This window comes from Amblyraja radiata, chromosome 2 (assembly GCF_010909765.2).
Source record: "Amblyraja radiata isolate CabotCenter1 chromosome 2, sAmbRad1.1.pri, whole genome shotgun sequence".
Classification (NCBI taxonomy): Eukaryota; Metazoa; Chordata; class Chondrichthyes; order Rajiformes; family Rajidae; genus Amblyraja; species Amblyraja radiata.
Window position 1 is genome coordinate 138910606 of NC_045957.1, and position 20808 is coordinate 138931413.

Consider the following 20808-nt stretch of genomic DNA (forward strand, 5'->3'; position numbering starts at 1 on the left):
CATATAAAATTATAGAAGGACTGGTCAAGCTAGATGCAGGAAAAATGGTCCCAATGTTGGGTGAGTCCAGAACCAGGGGCCACAGTCTTAGAATAAAGGAGAAGCCATTTAAGACTGAGGTGAGAAAAAACGTTTTCACCCAGAGAGTTGTGAATTTGTGGAATTCCCTGCCACAGAGGGCAGTGGAGGCCAAGTCACTGTATGGATTTAAGAGCGAGTTAGATAGAGCTCTAGGGGCTAGCGGAATCAAGGGATATGGGGAGAAGGCAGGCACGGGTTATTGATTGGGGACGATCAGCCATGATCGCAATGAATGGCGGTGCTGGCTCAAAGGGCCGAATGGCCTCCTCCTGCACCTATTTTCTATGTTTCTATGTTACTGTCTATACGGAGTTTGTACATTCTCCCCGTGACCTGTGTGGATTTTTTTCCGGGGTGCTCCAGTTCCCTCCCACATTCCGAATACGTACAGGTTTGTAGGTTAATTGCCTTGGTAAAATGGTGAATTGTCCCGAGCGTGTGGCATAATGTTACATGTGTGTGGGGATTGCTGGCCGGTGTGGACTCAGTGGGCCGAAGGGCCTGTTTCCATGCTGTATCTAAATTAAACTAAACAGCTCTGCATGGATCGGGTTCCAGAAGGGAAACTCGAGCCAGAAGCACAAGGGCCAGTCCTTCAGCCCATCAGCCCTCTGCTGGCCCACCAACACTGATCCCGTTCACCAGCCCTTGACCCACAGCTCCTCCGCTTGGCGTTGGAATCACTCCTGCGGCTGTGGTTAGAATCTCTCCCTCCACTGCCCCCTCGGGCGGCAGCTGCAGTTACATGGATATATTAATGATCTGGATGAGGGAATTGAATGCAACATCTCCAAGTTTGCGGAGGACACTAAGCTGGGGGGCAGTGTTAGCTGTGAGGAGGATGCTAGGAGGCTGCAAAGTGACTTGGATAGGCTGGGTGAGTGGGCAAATGCATGGCAGATGCAGTACAATGTGGATAAATGTGAGGTTATCCACTTTGGTGGCAAAAACAGGAAAGTAGACTATTATCTGAATGGTGGCCGATTAGGAAAAGAGGAGATGCAACGAGACCTGGGTGTCATGGTACACCAGTCATTGAAAGTAGGCATGCAGGTGCAGCAGGAGGTGAAGAAAACAAATGGTATGTTAGCATTCATAGCAAAAGGATTTGAGTATAAGAGCAGGGAGGTTCTACCGCAGTTGTACAGGGTCTTGGTGAGACCACACCTGGAGTATTGCGTACAGTTTTGGTCTCCTAATCTGAGGAAAGACATTCTTGCCATAGAGGGTGTACAGAGAAGGTTCACCAGACTGATTCCTGGGATGGCAGGACTTTCATATGAAGAAAGACTGGATAGACTCGGCTTGTACACGCTAGAATTTAGAAGTTTGAGGGAGGATCTTATAGAATCTTACAAAATTCTTAAGGGGTTGGACAGGATAGATGCAGGAAGATTATTCCCGATGTTGGGGAAGTCCAGAACTAGGGGTCACAGCTTAAGGATAAGATGGAAGTCTTTTAGGACCGAGATGAGAAAATCGTTTTTTACACAGCGAGTGGTGAATCTGTGGAATTCTCTGCCACAGAAGGTAGTTGAGGCCAGATCATTGGCTATATTTAAGAGGGAGTTAGATGTGGACCTTGTGGCTAAAGGGATCAGGGGGTATGGAGAGAAGGCAGGGATGGGATACTGAGTTGGATGATCAGCCATGATCATATTGAATGGCGGTGCAGGCTCGAAGGGCCGAATGGCCTACTCCTGCACCTATTTTCTATGTTTCTATGTTTCTATGGAAAAGGGCAGCATTCAGTGATCATCAGGTGGGAGCGTTTTGGGGATCGATGGAGTGGTTTACAATCCGCAGTGGACGCGGAAGTTCCCGGCATGCCACAGACTGCAGGGAGAGAGCCGCCGAGCTGCAACATGAGGAATGCCATTTAATAATTGTACAGGATATTTGTAAGGCCACATTTGACATATTGTATGCAGTTCTTGTCACCCCGCTAAAGGAAAAATTTAATTAAATTGGAAAGTGTGCAATAAAACATTACAAGAATATTACTAGGTCTGGTGGGTTTAAGCTATAAATAGAGGTGGGAGAGGCTGTGGCTTTGTTTCCCCTCGGCTTCGGAGACCGAGGTAATCTTTGTAAATTTATGTGATAGGTGCAGATTTAGGGCATTTGGCTAATGTCAAGCCGCAGATAAAGGTGAACAGCAACTGTCTTTTCACAGGGAGGGGCTGCAAAACTAGAGGGCACAGGTTTAAAGGGAGAGGGGAAAGGTTTGAAAGGAAGCTGAAGGGGCAACATTTTCACAGTGGGTGAAATACCTGGAATGAGCTGCCAGAGGAAGTTTTGGAGGAAGGTGCAGTTAGAACATTTAACAGGATCGTGAACATCAAAGATCCTATAGCGGAGCCTATAGGATCTTTGGTGAACATGATGAGGAAAGGTTTAGACAGACGGGATTAGCTGATTTAAGCAACTTGGTCAGCATTGATGAGTTGGGCCGGAGAGCCTATTTTGTATAACACACCCCTGAATTGCTGTACAGCGGTACAGCTTTCGTTTTAGTGATTAGTTTTAGTCCCACCGGGTCCGTGCCGACCAGCGATCCCCACACATTAACACATACACCAAGCCAATTCATCTCCAAACCTGTACTTCTTTGGAGTGTGGTACGAAACCGAAGATCTCGGAGAAAACCCACACGGTCACGGGGATAACGGACAAACTCCGTACAGACAGCACCCGTGGTCGGGGATCGAACCCGGATCCCCGGCGCTGCAAGTGCTGTAAGGCGGCAACTCTACCGCTGCTCCACCGTGCCGCCTCTTACCGCTGTACTGGTCTACACTCCTTTGGCTCATTTGCCAAGCAAACACAATGTAGAAGGTGCTCTAGAGGAAGCAGTATTGAATTATGAAGCTTCACAGTCGTGTCTATTCTATTCCATGTCTTTGCTTGATGTCGTTTAAAAAAAGATATAGCATGATTTAGATTTTTTTAAATTTAGTTTCGAGATACAGCGTGATAACGTGCCCTTCGGCCCACTGAGTCCGCACTGACCAGCGATCCCCACACATTAACACCAGGGACATTTTTTACATTTATATCAAGTCAATTAGCCTACAAACCTGTACATCTTTGGAGTGTGGGAGGAAACCAAAGTTCTCGGAGAAAACCCACGCAGGTCACGGGGAGAACGTACAAACTTCGTACAGACAGCGCCCGTAGCCAGGAACGAACCGGGGTGTTGAAAGCCACCCTCAACAAGCCCTTAAGCTCATCAAATCCACGCAGTCCGTCGCTCATCTGTTCACACTGCTTTCTGTCATCCCGCTTTCTCATCCACTCCCCACACATTAGGGGCAACTTGCAGAGGCCAATAAACCAACAAGCCCGCAAATCTTTGGGATGCAAGAAGAAACCAGAGCAACCGGAGAAAAAACATACGGTGATGAGAAAAACATTTTTTCACACAGAGAGTGGTGAATTTCTGGAATTCTCTGCCACAGAAGGTAGTTGAGGCCAGTTCATTGGCTATATTTAAGAGGGAGTTAGATGTGGCCCTTGTGGCTAAAGGGATCAGGGGGTATGGAGAGAAGGCAGATACAGGATACTGAGTTGGATGATCAGCCATGATCATATTGAATGGCGGTGCAGGCTCGAAGGGCTAATTGCCTACTCCTGCACCTAGTTTCTATGTTTCTATGTCTCTATGTTACAGGGAGAACATGTAAACTCCACACAAACAGCAACAGAGGTTAGGATCAAACCTCTGATGCTGTGAATAGCAGCAGCTCCTGTGTCACAATGCCGCCATATCTGACAAGAAATATGTACAAGAGGTGACTTTGGTGCACTTTTGTACATTTCTAGACCTGATCTCGACAGCATCACCATAGAAACCAACAGCGTGAGATCTACCAGGCCCCACTAAGAAATGTTGACAGCTCATAAAATAATGATGAATATAAACAGAATGTGCCTAGCAGGTTGGTCGCATTAAGATTTCATTTCTTTGTTTAAACAAAACCTCCCAGGTTTGAGCCATGTTTCCTTAATCTAAATTCTGAATCTGCTGTGATTATTACTTCTGTGTGCTGGCAAACCCTCAGCTGTGCTCATGTCATCTATGAGCAGCAGATAACAAATGGGCTAAAGTGCAGTGTTGAAGCATGTATTCTGACACTGAAGAAAACCAATGAAGCAATCATTGGAAGGCTCCAACCTTCCAACTGGCCTCAGAGCAGGCAAAGTGATATACTATTGAGCTCCTCAACCAGAAACCGAGCTTCAACAGTAATGAACAACACCATAAGGTTCAAGTAGGCATGGCAATGAATGCGCATTCATTGAACTAACCATGCCTTTGTACTTTCTTCCATTTAGATTGCAAATATTTGTTTTTCAGAAAACACTAATATTTGAAGTAAATCAAGAATTCGCAGAAATAAAATATTCCCTGAAATTCCACACCTGGACACTGTTCTTGAGGAAGCACATACTGACCCTCTCGGAAGTGGGCAGGGTTAAAGGGAGATAGCCATGGGGGACAACTACCCTGAGAGGTGAATGGAAGATGGCCTACTTAATGGTTATGCTCAATGAATCTCCCTTAGACTTCAGACCTGCTCAGGCTGGATTGCTTTGGCTTAAAAAGTTAAAAAGTGACTGTGAATGGATCGGAAATAGTAACCACAAAAGTCACGTCCAACCATGTGATACTCATCGTGAAATATCGTCGTATCTATATGGTCAGCTTAGAGCTTAGTTCAGTCAGAAATCTCAAAAGCATTGTCATCCACATTACATACTTTTGGTTTTCTTCAACTAAATTTTAAATTGTTGTGATTATTTGTGCAATGCACATAAAAATGCTGCACTACAAAACGTCCCAGCCACTAATTTTCCTGCTTAAGGGTTCTTGAGGGTACCGTCCTAAAAATAGTTAGACCTTGCTGGAGTGAAGGAAACTATTCTAAACGGAAGATAGACACAAAATGCTGGAATAACTCAGCAGGACGGGCAGCATCTCTGGAGAGAAGGAATGGGTGACGTTTCGGGTCACAACCCTTCTTCGGACTGAGAGTCAGCGGAGAGAGAGAGACAGAGATATGGAAGGGTATGGTGTGAAAATGGCAGATCAAAGGGGCCGTTGAGAAATGTACAATGGTTCATAGTTAGCTCAGGGGAAGGTGACAACGAGGCATACAATCTAAAATTTAATCAGGAGGACAGTGAAACTAGTTGGAAGACTACGATGGAGGACAGAGAGAGTCGAGTCAAGTCAAGTCAAGTTTATTCGTCCGATACACATAGGAGATGTGCAGTGAAATGAAAAGTGGCAATGCTCGCGGACTTTGTGCAAAAAACAAACAAACAAACAACAAACAGAATGGAACAGAATCACATATTCTTTTACATATTTAATATTGTGGGCAGAAGGAAAAAGGGGGAAAAAAAAGGGAAAGCAAGGGTTACTTGAAGTTAGAGATATTAATATTAATACAGTGTATAGATACATGAAAAGGTAAAGCCAACAAAGTCCGATCAAGGATAGTCCGAGGGTCACCAATAAGGTTGATGGTAGTTCAGGACTGCTCTCCGGCTGTGGTAGGATGATTCAGATGCATGAGTATGGGAATAGGAAAGTGAGTTAAAGATTTTAGCAACTGGGAGAACATGGGGCTAGGTGGACTGGGGGAAGGTGGGAGAAATGTATAACTCCCTTCTACAAACTGCAAAACAGAGATCAATAGAACTGATATCAATAGAATTGCTTTTATGGGAAATACATTAACAATTATGAGGCAAAAATAAAGGATGGAGTTGATGCCTGACCTGCTGAATTACTCCAGCATTTTGCGTCTTGTAATGAAGTTTCTTTCTTGTCCAAAACATTTAATGTGTTTATTGCTTGGGTGAAAATGAATTCTAGGAATTTCTTTAACATTTGTGCTGCAATAAATAGCAATATAATGGCTAAGGTTGGCTCTGCCCATTATGAATTCCATTGGGCCACATATCTGCAAAAGGCACTAGGGTATGGAATTGCAAATTAATTTTTCTCTTGTCTGGGAATGTGAAGTGCAGTGATGACATGGGCAAATTGATGTAAATCCTGGAATTAATATGGAGCAGACATCAAAATTATGACCCTCATAATCTCTCAGGCTTGATCCCATCTCCCAGGCTTGATCCCATCTCATCTCTTATTTCCCATAAATTGAATTGTATTGAATTGTATTGTATTGTATTGTATTGTATTCGTGCATTCTTCAATTCCCTACCATTTACCATGTACGTCCTATTTTGATTTGTCCTGCCAAGATGTAGCACCTCACACTTATCAGCATTAAACTCCATCTGCCATCTTTCAGCCCACTCTTCCAACTGGCATAAATCTCTCTGTAGACTTTGAAAATCTACTTCATTATCCACAGCCCCAACTATCTTAGTATCATCTGCATACTTACTAATCCAATTTACCACACCATCATCCAGATCATTGATGTACATGACAAACAACAGTGGACCCAACACAGATCCCTGTGGCACCCCACTAGTCACTGGCCTCCAACCTGACAAACAACCATCCACCATTACTCTCTGGCATCTCCCATTCAGCCACTGTTGAATCCATCTTGCCTCTTCAAAAAATTCAAGAAGATTAGTCAAACATGACCTTCCAGGCACAAATCCATGTTGACTGTTCCTAATCAGACCCTGTTTATCCAGATGCTTATATATATATTATCTCTAAGTATCCTTTCCATTAATTTGCCCACCACTGACGTCAAACTAACAGGTCTATAATTGCTAGGTTTACTCTTAGACCCCTTTTTAAACAATGGAACAACATGCGCAGTACGCCAATCCTCCAGCACTATTCCCGTTTCTAATGACATTTGAAATATTTCTGTCATAGCCACTGCTATTTCTACACTAACTTCCCTCAATGTCCTAGGGAATATCCTGTCCGGACCTGGAGACTTATCCACTTTTATATTTCTCAAAAGTGTCAGTACTTCCTCTTCTTTGAATCTCATAGTTTCCATAGCTACTCTCCTTGTTTCCCTTACCTCACATAATTCAATATCCTTCTCCTTGGTGAATACCGAAGAAAATAAATTGTTCAATATCTCCCCCATCTCTTTTGGCTCTGCAGATAGCTATCCACTCTGACTCTCTAATGGACCAATTTTATCCCTCGTTATCCTTTTGCTATTAATATAGCTGTAAACCCTTTGGATTTACTTTCACCTTACTTGCCAAAGTAACCTCATATCTTCTTTTAGCTTTTCTAATTTCTTTCTTAAGATTCTTTTTACATTCTTTATACTCCTCAAGCACCTCATTTACTCCATGCTGCCTATAATTATTGTAGATCTCTCTCTTTTTCCGAACCAAGTGTCCAATTTCCCTTGAAAACCATGGCTCTTTCCAATTTTTACTATTTCCTTTCAACCGAACAGGGACATAAAGATTCTGTACTCTTAAAATGTCACCTTTAAATGTACTCCATTTCTCTTCCTCATCTTTCCCATAAAACAAACTGTCCCAATTTACTCCTTTTAAATCCTTTCGCATCTCCTCAAAGTTAGCCTTTCTCCAATCCAATCTATGTGTGGAAAATTGAAATCTCCCACAATCACTACCTTGTGCTTACTACTAATATCTGCAATCTCCTTACATATTTGCTCTTCCAATTCTCGCTCCCCATTTGGCGGTCTATAATACACCCCTATAAGTGTTGCTACCCCTTTCCCATTTCTCAGTTCCACCCAAATAGCCTCCCTAGACGAGCCCTCTAATCTATCCTGCCAAAGCACTGCTGTAATATCTTCCCTGATAAGCAATGCAACACCTCCACGTCTTGCCCCTCCAATTCTATCACACCTGAAGCAACGAAATCCTGGAATATTTAGTTTCCAATCACAGCCCTCCTGCAACCATGTTTCACTGGTCGCCACAACATCATACTTCCAGGTGTCAATCCAGACTCTAAATTCATCCACCTTTCTTACAATGCTCCTAGCATTAAAATATACACGTTTAAGAAACCCACGCTCTCTTTTAATTACCATTTTCAACAGGAGCTGAAGGGAAAATTTGTGAATGATTCTACCAAGTAATTAAGAACTTAATGTGATGCTGCCCTTAAGAAGTTTGCAGCTTGTCTACTATAGTTAGTGGGTAAATCCCTTCCAATTGACAGATTGAATGCACAGATCTACAATTTCAAAGCACAGAGAAACTATTTATAGGGGTCTATTCATAATGAGCAACTGTACACCACTATTATGATATGGAGCCTTTCAGATAAGTAGACAAGTAGGCATTACCATGTACCAAGGCCACGTAAACCAGAGAAATCTCTGCAACATGAGTGGCACAATTGATCTCTCATGATGAATGCTTCCAACAACTCCAAGAGCCCCTGGCTTCATTACAGTGGCCCAGGGACAGATATCAAGACAATACTGTCAAGGAACTTGCTTAAGCAACTATCTATCCCAAGTTCCCATGCAATTCTAAAATGCTTTGAATTGTTAGCTCCTTGGAGGTTTTACAGTCTAAAGGGCCTGTCCCACTGTACGAGCTAATTCAAGAGTTCTCCCAAGTTTCCCCTGATTCAAACTCGAAGAATTACGTTAATAGCCGCTCGTAGGTACTCGGGGCTCTCGTGGACATTTTTCAACATGTTGAAAAAACTTCACGAGTCTTCTCGAGTTTACCGCGTTTCCCGAGCACCTGCCGTTAGCGTTACGAGCCGCTAAGAGACACCCCGAGCTCCGATGTACATGCCACGTACATTCTATGTACTTACCACGAGTTTAATTTTTTTTTTAAACTCGGGAGAGCTCATGAATTACCTCATACAGTGGGACAGGCCCTTAAAAGACACTATGAAAGTGTGAGCTGTTGCACAATATAGTATGTTCATAAGTTATTAAATTGTAGGAACAGAATTAGGCCGCTTGGCCCCTCAAGCCTACTCCATCATGGCTGATCTATTTTTCCCTCTCAACCCCATTCTCCTGCCTTCTCCCCATAACCCCTGACACCCTTACTAATCAATAATCTATCAATCTCCACCTAAAAAATATCCATTGACAGCCTCCACAGCCTTCCATGGCAATGAATTTAATCTACGGATTCACCACCCTCTGGCTAAAGAAATTCTTCTTCATCTCCTTTCTAAATGGCAAAAAATGACAGCGTTTCTGCCAATATCCTTCTTACTTTGCATCTACCACCTTAGTCTGTCAAATCTACTCCCAGTTTACAAGTCACTCAATGAAGGGAACAGAACAGGCAGGCAGCTTTAAATAGGATACAAAGGTGTCTAGCATAGAGTGACTGTATCACTCAATGACAATTAAATTTTAAACATCAAAATATAACCCACGCAAAAACAAAAACTGTAACTGCTGGAAATATAAAATAATAAGAGCTCTTATTATTAGAAACATAGAAACATAGAACATAGGTGCAGGAGCAGGCCATTCGGCCCTTCGAGCCTGCACCGCCATTCAATATGATCATGGCTGATCATCCTACTCAGTATCCTGTACCTGCCTTCTCTCCATACTCCCTGATCGCTTTAGCCACAAGGGCCACATCTAACTCCATCTTAAATATAGCCAATGAACTGGCCTCAACTACCTTCTGTGGCAGAGAATTCCACAGATTCACCACTCTCTGTGTAAAAAATGATTATCTCATCTCGGTCCTAAAAGACTTACCCCTTATCCTTAAACTGTGACCCCTTGTTCTGGACTTCCCCAACATCGGGAATAATCTTCTTGCATCTAGCCTGTCCAACCCCTTAAGAAATTTGTAAGTTTCTATAAGATCCCTCCGCAATCTTCTAAATTCTAGTGTGTACAAGCCGAGTCTATCCAGTCTTTCTTCATATGAAAGTCCTGCCATCCCAGGAATCAGTCTGGTGAACCTTCTATGTACTCCCTCTATGGCAAGAATGTCTTTCCTCAGATTAGGAGACCAAAACTGTACGCAATACTCCAGGTGTGGTCTCATCAAGACCCTGTACAACTGCAGTAGAACCTCCCTGCTCTTATACTCAAATCCTTTTGCTATGAATGCTAACAAACCATTCGCTTTCTTCACTGCCTGTAAATATAAAATAATAAGAGCATGTTGGAAATACTCAGCTAATAAAGCAACATTTGTGAAGAGAGAAATATAAAGTAAACATTTCAAGTTGATGACCTCCACCAAAACATAGCATTCAATTATATTTCACTGTTACCACAATTTAAATGGACACTGGAAATCAATACACAAACTAAGAAAAGAGAATCAAACGGAATTAAATATCACTCATGTCCAAATACAGAGCTGCAACAAGATGGCATGATAAACTATTTGAGAAAGTCTCACATAATTTAAGACTATCCATATCTGTTGATCAGATAGCTGCTCCAGGTATCATTCCCGGTCTTCATCACCTTCTGGAGCCTTTTTAAGGAACCGGAGGTAGAGGCAGGGCAGGTCAGACAAATGTGTCACTGCCTCAGCAGGCGTGGAGCACATGTTTATATGGAAACATAGCCATTAGAGATGACAGTCTGGCTTGCTTTTGATCAGCACATTTAAATGAAAAGTTGCTTTGAAGCAGGTGCAAGAAGAATGTCAAATGCCCTTTAGGCTTTAAAATTAAGTCAAAATTGCCAAGCCTTGGTCGTGTATATTAATCCTCATTAGATATTTCATGCCCCAATGCTACTTGCTTGTAAGCACTGTTTTTGTTAAACTCAACATGTGGAGCCAATGACTATGCTTCAAAGGGATAAAGTGCAATAAAACACAAACAGATTTTGTTGAGGGTCGGTTTATTATTCAATGATGTATGAAGATAAATTGTGCTGACAGAAAGTCCATACGTTTCTCCTTCTGATTCAATAAGAATACATAATCGATCTGAAATATTAATAGTTTCTCTCCCCAGAGATGCAGTACAATTTGCTGCACACCTCATGGAATTGTAGAGAGATTTGGAGTTTTACTGCACAGAAACAGGCCACTCGACTCAACTCATCCATGCCGACAAAGATGTCTATTCATGGTGGTGACACACAAAACTGCAGATGGTTGAATCTTGGGTAAAAAAAAAATAAAGTGCTGGAATAGGGAAGGGACGGATGATTTGGGTTGAGTCCCTTCATCAGACTGTAGGTTCCTGCCTTGCTCCTGTAGCCCTTTGTAAATAACATCCTCCTCACAGTTCACACTGCCACCCAGCTTTGTGTCATCTGCAAATTTGCTAATGTTACTTTGAATCTCTTCATACAAATCATTGATGTATATTGTAAATAGCTGCGGTCCCAGGCACTAGTCACTGCTTGCCATTCTGAAAGGGACCCGTTAATCCCTACTCTTTGTTTCCTGTCTGCCAACCACTTCTCTATCCATGTCAGCACACTACCCCCAATAACATGTGCCCTAATTTTGCCCACTAATCTCCTATGTGGGACCTTATCAAATGCTTTCTGGAAGTCCAGGTACACTACATCCAATGGCTCTCCCTTGTCCATTGTCCTAGTTACATCTTCAAAAAATTCCAGTGTCCTAGTTACATCTTCAAAAAATTCCAGATGATTAGTCAAGCATGATTTCCCTTTCATAAATCCATGCTGACTCGGACCGATCCTGTTACTGCTATCCAAATGTTCAGCTGTCTCATCTTTTATAATTGACTCCAGCATCTTCCCCACCACCGATGTCAGGCTAACTGGTCTATCATTCCCTATTTTCTCTCTCCCGCCTTTCTTAAAAAGTGGGATAGCACTTTAACAAAAGAGATGCTAAACTCCAGTCTTCTGTCACCTCACCTTCTGAGCGGCACAGTGACGAAGCGGTAGAGCTACTGCCTTACTGAGCCAGAGACCCCGGTTCGGTCCTGAGGATGGGTGCTTGTCTGTGTGGAGTTTATACATTCTCCCCGTGACCTGCGTGTGTTTTCACCGAGATCTTTGATTCCTCCCACACTCCATAGATATACAGGCTTGTAGGTTAATTGGCTTGGTATAAATAATTGTAAAATGGTCCCCAGTGTGTGGGGTGGTGTCCTAGTTACATCTGGTCGCTGGTCGGCGCACACTCAGACGGCCGAAGGGACAGTTTCAGCGCTGTATCTCTAAACTAAACCTGCGGTTAAAGATAATGATCTATGCTATGACCCCTACAAATTCTTCCCTGTCTTCCTTAAAGTTCCAGGACACCCTTGGGATTTAGCTGCCTTAAAAAAAAAACAGGAAGGCAGATTATTATCTAAATGGTGTCAAGTTGGGAAAAGTGGAAGTACAACGGGTTCTGGGGATCCTTGTTCATCAGTCAATGTGGAATTCCCTGCCACAGAGGGCAGTGGAGGCCAAATCACTGGATGGATTTAAGAGAGAGTTAGATAGAGCTCTAGGGGCTAGTGGAATCAAGGGATATGGGGAGAAGGCAGGCACGGGTTATTGATTGAGGATGATTAGCCATGATCACAATGAATGGTGGTGCTGGCTTGAAGGTACAGGTACAGCAGGCAGTGAAGAAAGTGAATGGCATGTTGGCCTTCATAACAAAAGGTATAGGAGCAAGAGGTCCTTCTGCAGTTGTATGGGGCCCTAGTGAGACCACACATGGAGTATTGTGTGCAGTTTTGGTCCCCTAATTTTAGGAAGGACTTTATTGCTATTGAGAGAGTGCAGCGTCGGTTCACAAGGTTAATTCCCGGGATGGTGGGACTGTCATATGCTGAGAGAATGGAGCAGCTGAGCTTGTACACTCTGGAGTTTAGAAGGATGAGAGGATATTTAATTGAAACATATAAGATTATTAAGGGTTTGGATATGCTAGAGGCAGGAAACATGCTCCCGATGTTGAGAGAGTCCAGAACCAGCGACCACTGTTTGAGAATAAGGGGAAAGCCATTTAGAACGGAGATGAGATAACACTTTTTCACACACAGAGGTGTGCGTCTGTGGAATTCTCTGCCTCAAAGGGCGGTGGAGGCCAGTTCTCTGGGTACCTTCAAGAAACATAGAAACATAGAAAATAGGTGCAGGAGGAGGCCATTCGGCCCTTCGAGCCAGCACCGCCATTCATTGTGATCATGGCTAATCGTCCTCAATCAATAACCCGTGCCTGCCTTCTCCACATATCCCTTGATTCCACTAGCCCCTAGAGCTCTATCTAACTCTCTCTTAAATCCATCCAGTGATTTGGCCTCCACTGCCCTCTGTGGCAGGGAATTCCACAAATTCACAACTCTCTGGTGAAAAAGTTTTTTTCTCACCTCAGTCTTAAATGACCTCCCCTTTATTCTAAGACTGTGGCCCCTGGTTCTGGACTCGCCCAACATTGGGAACATTTTTCCTGCATCTAGCTTGTCCATTCCTTTTATTTTATCTCTCAAGAGAGTGCTAGATAGGGCTCTTAAAGATAACGGAGTCAGGGGATATGGGGAGAAGGCAGGAACGGGTACTGATTGTGGATAATCAGCCATGATCACATTGAATGGCGGTGCTGGCTCGAAGGGCCGGATGGCCTACTCCTGCACCTATTGTCTATTGTCTATAACATTCTTTAATTTCATTAACAATTTCTTTAAAATCTTCAACAAGATTTTCCTATTGTTGTTCAGTAATTGTGTTACATTTTTTCCAGTGGGATATATTATTTGCACTCATTGTCCTGAATCAATCACTGATCAAATTTGAGCCCAAGGAATAAAAACAACTTACTGTAGATTCATGGAGAACATCACCGAGAGTACATCCTAAAATATTTCACCGTTTACAAAATAGTTTATAATTTGAATGCCCTACAGGAAACACAGCAGCTAATTTGTACTTCATAAAAAAGCAGCAAAGTGGGTCTAATTAAAGGCTGTAAACCTAAAACAACTATTTCAACAACAAAAGACAATGGAAAAACTAATGAGCCAAGCTGCCTGGACCAGAGTCCTCCAGCACTGTTTTTTTTTGCTCAGGATTCCAACATCTGCAGCCTCTTATGTCTCCATTTTACATCAACGATTTCTCCTTTTGCTCAAACTGTTTAATCCAGTGAGTATTCCTGCATTGCACACAAACAGTAATGAACCAACTAACCAGATAATCTTTAATTTTATGCTTTTGATTAAACATTTTTTCACTAACAGTGTTCTTTACCTCCTTGGAATAGCCCAAAACCCTTTGCAATTAAGTAATTTTAAATTGTAGTGATCATTGTACAGTAAGAAGCCCATTAGTCATTTGCAAGGAGATATCTATCTACCAGTCAGATGGATGCAGAAAAGTGTGATGCAATGATGAAAGCAAATAATACACAGAATTACAAGACGTTGAGAAGTATAGAGCAATATCACACCGTGGTTTGAGAACAGCTCCATCCAAGACCACAAGAAATTGCAGAGTTGTGAATGTAGCCCAGACCATCACACAGAACTAACCACCCTGCCATTGACTCCATCTACATTTCGCATTGCCAAGGCAAGGCCACCAGCATAATCAAACACCGGTCTCATCCTGGTCACTCCCTCCTCGCTCCACTCCCATTAGCAATGTTACAACATTTTGAGATTTTAAAAATCAAGTCTGTAATTTATCCCATCAGATAAAGCATAAAAATAAGTTTAATTTGACACCTAATTCACTTTCATATCTCAAGTATTTAAAAAGTTATGGCCATTTTCATACTGGGAAATGAGCATCTTGTTCCCTATTGATTTTCTATGGACATAACAAAAAAGCTGTGATCGTGAACAGTCAAAAGCCCATAACTTTCTTAAAAATTAAGAGAACTGAATGAAATTTTCAGTTATCATAGATTGAAGCATTCTGAAACAAATATAAAATAATCTTACTTGGATGACCTGAAATTAAAGCATATAATTAGTTAGTTACCTAATTGTAGCTAATTTCAGACTTCAATTACTAGATCTAAACATCTATCCATTTCTTAATAAATGATTAACATTTTTAAATAGCCTAAATGTCCAAATAATATTCACAAATAATTCACAATAAAACATGATTTTTAAATCTCATTTACATTAATTTATAGGCCAAATGGAAGGAATTTAGTGTTTAATTGCTGTAAATAAATGCCCATTTAAATCAGCTTTCCAGTGGGATCCTGTGGATCGCGCTGGTTTAGAACGTTCACATTGCGGTAGATTTGTGCCCCAAATGCCGAGAAAAATACTGCGCGATATAATGGGCCCAAATTGAGCTACTCGCAATATTAAACTTAGTATAAAGGGATCTTTAGAAGCCCTTTTTAATGTAAAAATATACAACCTAACTTCTGCTATTTGCTTTATGAGACCCTGCGGTTGCTGGCGGTCGCGGGTTTAGAGATTGATTTTTAAACTACTATAACTATTATTCAAGGCCTTTAAACCTAATAATAGCTTTTGCGACGGGGTCTTCCAGCGATTTTTCGTTAATAATTAACTAGGCTGAACATTTTCGATTGGAACAGCTTAGAGAAAATCGCGTTTTAAACCCGCCCCCTCTAAACGGCGCCAAAATCGCGCACACCCTCAGCAGCAGATCTTCAACGACGCTTCAGGTAGGCTTTGCAACATACCTACTCCCATCACTTAAGAAGTACATAAATTTGAAAACGCATACCTCGAGAATCGGGGACAGTTTCTTCCCAGCCATTATCAGGCAACTGAACCATTCTCTTACCAACTAGAGAGCGATCCTGACCTCCCATCTACCTCGTAGGCCACCTTGACTTTATCTTACACAAAACATTACACCCTTTATCCTGTATCTGCACACTGTGTATGGTTTGATTGCTATTATCATACATAGACTTTTCACTGACTGGACAGCATGCATCAAAAAGTGTTTCACTCCACCTCAGTGCCCATGACAGTAAACTAAACTATTGAGTCAGTGGCATCATCCATTGTCATTAGTGATGGAAATGCACTTTTATCATAATCATAAAATGTACTCTTCCTCACGGCTTCTCCCCAACTCTCAAGCCTGTAGGACATATTTTAGCCATGGTTTTTCTCGTACTTGCATTTCTTTTCCACTGAAACCAGGTTCCAATAAACTATCTGAAGAAGGGTCTCGACCTGAAATGTCACCTAACCACGTTCTCCAGACACGGTGCCAGACTCGTAGAGTTACTCCTGCACTTTGTGTCTTTTTTTGTAAATAAGCATCTGCAGATCCCTGTATCTCAAATAAATATTGAGCATGGCTGGGTTTTATTTAAGTCATGAGGTTGTTTCATTCATAGTTCCTAACCACTTAACCAGACTGTATTATAGCTTGGATATGCTCCACTGCTTTTAGGTAGCAATTGAGTATTATTTAAAAATAAAAAATCAGTGTTAACTGGAGTGTTATTCGGAATGAACAGAATGACAAATAATTGTGCGTGCAGGCACTGATCAGAGATGCAGTAAAGATCGGAGAGAGTGTCAGAGATACTGAAGTTGCAGTAAAGGGCCTGTCCCACGAGCATGCGACTGCATGCGGCAAGCGCGACCTAACGTGGTCGCTTGAGCCATACGGCCTCGCGGGGCCGGTCCCACTTCGATCGCCGGAGCTGTGTGGAGTTGTGCAGAGCTGGTCCCGACATCGCGCTGGGCTCCGAAAAACTGACACTGTCCAAAAATTCCGCGCGGCAACGGCCTGCCGGCCCGCAGCCGCATTGAGGCCGTACGCAGTGCATAGACGGGTGTACGCACCGTCTCAACACTGTACGCACCGTCTCGATGCCGTTCGCAGCGTCTTGACGGCGTACGCCTAGCGCGAACTTCCCGCGCACTTCGCTTGAACTTCACGTCAACTCATACGGGATCAATCGACCTCCGCGCAGCCCCCGCTTCCGGTTTGGTCGTGCTCGCCGCATGCAGTCGCATGCTGGTGGGACGGGCCCTGTACGGGGATCACTCGACCTCCGCGCGGCCCCCGCTTCCGGTTTGGTCGCGCTTGCCGCATGCAGTCGCATGCTCGTGGGACAAGCCCTTAAGTGTTGCCAGCTTTTGGCAATTTCGCTGCACAATGCAGATGGGGCATTTCACACAAAAAACAAGTCAGGAAATAAATCCATTCTCCTCGCCCTTGACATGCCACCCTCACGCTCAGAATTCCTAATACTGAGCAAATATCAGAAGTGTTTGAGATAAGAAAGAGTAAAACCATGCAAGCACACTTGAGTAAATGAAGTGGTGTTTACTTATTCCTGGAGTGATAAAGTTTCAAGCCATTGACTCATGGGCAGAATTGTTAACTGTTAACCAAACCGGCACAAAGTTACTCCTATTAATAAACAAACTGGAAATCCTCACGAATTTGACGCAGTTATTAATCAATCATTGTAATACCTCCAGAGAAGATATGAGCAATGGAAAGCATGAGAAAAATAAAACAAATCGTTGCAACTTCAAGCTTGGGAAACCTGTTTAATGGAATTCTCCAACTACCTCTATTAGGAACTTAAAAATTGCTTGTGATCTTAGAATGGCTATCAAGCCCAGTAGTATATGAGTAACATGGATTGTTCAAATTGATCGCAGCACATTTCATCTTATTGTTAACCTGCATCTACAGACCGATATTTTGTAAATGTTCGAATGTGTTGAATCTGTGGAATTCATTGCCATAGAAGGCTGTAGAGGCCAAGTCAATGGATATTTTTCAGGCAGAGATTGACGGATTATTTATTAGTATGGGTGTCAGGGGTTATGGGAAGAAAGCAGGAGAATGGGGTTAAGAGTGAAAGACAGATCAACCTTGATTGAAATGCGGAGTAGACTTGATGGACCGAATGGCCTAATTCTGCTCCCATCACTTGATGAACCTATGGTGAGTGGCAGATCAGTGATCCAAGAAGTTGAGAAAATGATCCTGGCCAGTACTCCATTACCTCTTGCAATCTTGACTACCCATCTAAACAGGCACATTTAGCATTAAATAATGGGAACATTTACAATGCAGCACCTTCTGTACAGCTGTGAAATGTCAGCTCTCTGCAATTGGACTTCAGTCCAGAAGAGGTTTCACATTTCCAAGTCTGGAATAAATTGTCTGCAAGAGGTGAAAACTGTTTCAATACTACCTTTCAAAGGGGATGGGAGAATACATTCGAAAGTAAAGAAATTCGAAAGATGTGGACAGGAAGTCCACTGGAGCGCAGAAGGTTAAGGGGGGACTTGATAGAGGTCTTTAAAATGTTGAGAGGGATAGACAGAGTTGATGTGGACAATCTTTTCCCTTTGAGAATAGGGAAGATTCAAACAAGAGGACATGACTTCAGAATTAAGGGACAGAAGTTTAGGGGTAACATGAGGGGAAACTTCTTTACTCAGAGAGTGGTAGCGGTGTGGAATGAGCTTCCAGTGGAAGTGGTGGAGGCAGGTTCGTTGGTATCATTTAAAAATAAATTGGATAGGCATATGGATGAGAAGGGAATGGAGGGTTATGGTATGAGTGCAGGCAGGTGGGACTAAGGGAAAATAATTGTTCGGCACGGACTTGTAGGGCCGAGATGGCCTGTTTCCGTGCAGTAATTGTTATATGGTTCTATGGTTATAAGTGGGTTTTTTTCATTTTCACGATCTGGATATTACTAATAATAATAATAATAATAAATTTTACTTATGGGCGCCTTTCAAGAGTCTCAAGGATACCTTATAAAAATTTAGCAGGTAGAGGAAAAACATGTAAGGGGAATGAAATAAATAGTAGAGACATGACTGGTACACAAGGCAAACGTTCATTACCCTTGTGAGCTGTGATGAGCATTATCTACACACAGTGCAATTGAATAGGGAATACAAGGAATTAGACCAGGACCATTTACAGAAGCCAATTAGTCTATACACCTGCATGTCTTTGGAATGTGGGAGGAAACCTGAGGACCTGGAGAAAACCCATGTGGTCATGGGCAGAACGTACAAAATTCAGACAGGTAGCACCCATACTAGATCATACTCTAGTCTCTGGCACTGGAAGGCAGCAACTCTTTCTCTGCATTACTGTGCCGCCCATTAATCTAATTTTACTCATCAAGAACTTTTCAATCTCTGCCTTGAAAGTACCCACTGTCTTGGGCTTCACAACTGTTTGTGGCAATGAATTGCACAGTTTCACCACCCTCTGGGTAAAGACATTTGTCCTCATTTCCATTTTGAAGGCATGTCCTTTTATTCTCAGGCTGTGGCCTCTGGTCCTAAATTCTACCTTTACTGGAAACATCCTGAGGAAACAGTAATGTCAATGGACATTTGTGGAGATGTAAATCCAAGAATTAAAATGTAAGCTATTAATAGAGCTGGAAGTGTGTGCAGCCAATTTTATTACCAGCCTCTATTACCTCTGTTGGATGTCATTAGGCTATGGAGGCTGCACCAAAATTCACTTGTCAGCAGCATTTGCATGCAATGTTTGAGTCTAACTCAACTTGCCTTTGGAATTCTCTACCACAGAAGGCTGTGGAGGCCAAGTTAGTGGATATGTTTAAGGCAGAGATAGATAGATTCCAGATTAGTACGGGTGTCAGAGGTAATGGGGAGAAGGCAGGAGAATGGGGTTAGGAGGGAGAGACAGATCAGCCATGATTGAATGGTGGAGTAGACTTGATGGGCCGAATGGCTTAATCCTGCTCCTATCACATGATCTTATGAATTTTCTTTGGCATTAAAATGTCTATTTTTGAGCTTCAGCTTTTTCATAGAAACATAAAAAATAGGCGCAGGAGTAGGCCATTCGTCCCTTCGAGCCTGCACCGCCATTCAATATGATCATGGCTGATCATCCAACTCAGTATCCCGTACCTGCCTTCCCTCCATACCCCCTGATCCCTTTAGCCACATGGGTCACATCTAATTCCCTCTTAAATATAGCCAATGAACTGGCCTCAACTACCTTCTGTGGCAGAGAATTCCACAGATTCACCACTCTCTGTGCCTTTTGTCACCATCACTCTGTGTCACCACCACTCTTTTTCGAACAATTTGTTTTTGCTATCAAGTTTTATGCATCCGTCTTCAAGGTAGGATCATTGGAGAATTCAGCGAAATCCAGAATAAACTTCCCAACCTTTTGGAAGTAGTAGCTAAACATAAGAAAGGGGCTCAATAAAACAGGAGTATCCCTCAACCTGTTGACACATGTAGCCCGGATAATGCTTTGTCACATGCATTTAAATTAAATCAAGTGTCACGCCTGTTGCAATGCCGTTCATCCGCAAGGAATGTACACTGACCAACGCAAAGTTATTGTCCTTTTATTAGCAACTAAAACTTCAGGAAATAATGAACAGGATAAATAAAACATTATTGAAGTAATAAAGAATAATGTGCCCTGCATCATGCTCGGTGGATGTATTTCAGGGTTAAGATGACTTTGATAAATGGCTCCAGCTTTAGTTTTGTGCTTTTTGCTATTATTTCAATAACCTGCGATAATTCCCTGGAACTCAGCAGACTTTCACAACCTATTTGGCTTCAGAGGTAAATATTGGATTCTCAAGAAAGAATTCCACTGCCACGCAAGAAAAGCTCACCAATATTTTTGCTGCCTTTCCTCAGAAGCCCAGACTGAAAACTTGTCTCAACACCTGCTCATGGAAAGTTTGTTTTTATTGTTAACTGCTTTGCAGATGCACCATAGCTTGCTGACAGATAATCAATAGTTAAAGGGGAAAGTCAACTCTTAATCTATCACTATGTAGAGCCAAAGAGGATAATTAACTAAAATTGAAAGAAAATTACAGGTCTTTGCTCGC

At 42.5% G+C, this 20808-nt stretch overlaps 1 protein-coding gene across 17 annotated transcripts in view; it reads right to left on the minus strand.

Moving 5' to 3' along the window:
• Positions 1-20808, minus strand: part of fhod3 (formin homology 2 domain containing 3) — a 637022-nt gene that overhangs the window by 239024 nt on the left and 377190 nt on the right. The gene's annotated exons all lie outside the window — the stretch shown is intronic.